Raw genomic sequence first — 1764 nt, 5'->3', positions numbered from 1 at the left:
GCCCCAGACTTTTGGCCTTTTTTCCCTATGAAACAGAAAAAATCCCCAAGTATTTCCCTTCCCAAAGATCCAGGATGTGGCCCTCAAACCATACATCATGGCTAGACTACTGTAATATGATCTACCTGGGCCAGCCCTTGGAAGCCCAATCAACTTCAGTGGATCTAAAAGGCTGTTCTTATGATTTTGACCAGGGCTAAAGATCTTTATCGTACCAGTTGCACAGACCCATGGAATGGTTTGTTCCTGGATGAGATTCAAGGAATACTGGTTAATGCTTTAAAAAAGTGTGTGAGAGAAGTGATTTTTGGGATAGGGTACCGTCTTCAAACATTGCATGTTTGAAAGCTTTCCTTAAAGAATGGAATAGATGGGGACAGAGCTACTGAGAGAATGCCTTTTTCCAGATGGATTCGCCCCGCTTGTTCAAGATAGTTTGAGGTAGCCCTCTTGCATGTTTCATAGCCTTTCTGGCAAATCTACTGGTCAATGGCAAGGGGTCCCCAAAACCCTTTTTTGTGATGAAGACAGAGCCTTCTGCAGACCTCAGAGCCGGCTTTTGCTTCTTTCCAACAGAGAAATCCTTGGCGAGGCAAACTGTTTGACCTCACACGTCTGCCGTGTCTTGTTCGATCAATCTGGCTTCGTTTGCAACCAGGCGGTGGACCTGTGTCCCCAGCGATGTTTTATTAATGACTGTTTTTGCAGAGAAGGCCTCGTCCTGCGGGGTGGGGGAGGGGGGAACGGATCTTGCAAGGAAGCAGCCAAGCGGCCAAAGGCTGGAAGGAAACAGCAGCCGCATTAGTCAAAACTGACGGCCGGAGGGCTCACCCCGTGAAGAGTCCGTTGCTGTTGGATCCAGACTTTTTAACCTGTGTGCAAGAGGCTACCCGATGAGGGAAATGGAAATGCTTCAAAATGCCCCTTTTGGGCAGTGCCGGGGCTAGAATCCCTCAATCATCATCCCCATTGGAGGAGATGGACTCCAGAAAGCCGGATCGCTCAGTGGTTTAGGTCTCTGGAGGCAGAGGTTCAGCGTTCAATTCCTAGGGTGTGCCTTCCTTGAAAGAGGCTGGATGGGAAGATCCCTTTCAGCTCTGCAGTTCTATGATGATGATGATTCTATAAGGCAACTTTCCCAAGCTCTGGCTTGGCTGAAGAATGATGAAGATCATGGTGGAAGATCATGAGATTGAGATCATGCAGAAAGCTACATGGAGTGACTCCATTTCCAGGGGTGCTGTAAATCCATGCCAGGATTTACTCTGCTTTTTACAGGAAGGCTGGGCCTATTTTGGGGGTTGCCTTCAGCCTTAGACAGAGTAAATCCTGGAGTGGATTCATAGCACCCCTGAAATTGGAGCCCCTGGTAACCACTGGGGTGGTGACCGTGGTGGCTGCAATTTAGGACCTTATAGTCCAAAAAAGTAACTTTTCCCTAACTCTGGGAGATAGGAATGTTTGGAGGGAAAATCAAAGGGGAATAGTTGTCTACGGTACCTTTGCCAGGTCAAAACGATTGTAGTGCAGTGAGAGACCCTTCCAGAGGCAAAGCAATCTCCAGAGTGAAGACACATCAGATTCATGCTGGTTTGAGGTGCTCTCTCAACCTTGAAGGATCATCCTTAAGCCCTTCCTTTTGAGTGAAATGACGGAGAAAATGGATACAGAGATGGATGTCATGCTTTCTCTTCCTATCAGAATCCAAAGAGGTCATCCACTGAATGGTGGGAAATCTTCAGGGTGTTAAGCCGTGGAACTCAT

This window comes from Pogona vitticeps, chromosome 7 (genome assembly GCF_051106095.1).
Source record: "Pogona vitticeps strain Pit_001003342236 chromosome 7, PviZW2.1, whole genome shotgun sequence".
Classification (NCBI taxonomy): domain Eukaryota; kingdom Metazoa; phylum Chordata; class Lepidosauria; order Squamata; family Agamidae; genus Pogona; species Pogona vitticeps.
The sequence above is the reverse complement of the archived record's forward strand: the minus strand, read 5'-3'. Positions refer to the sequence as shown.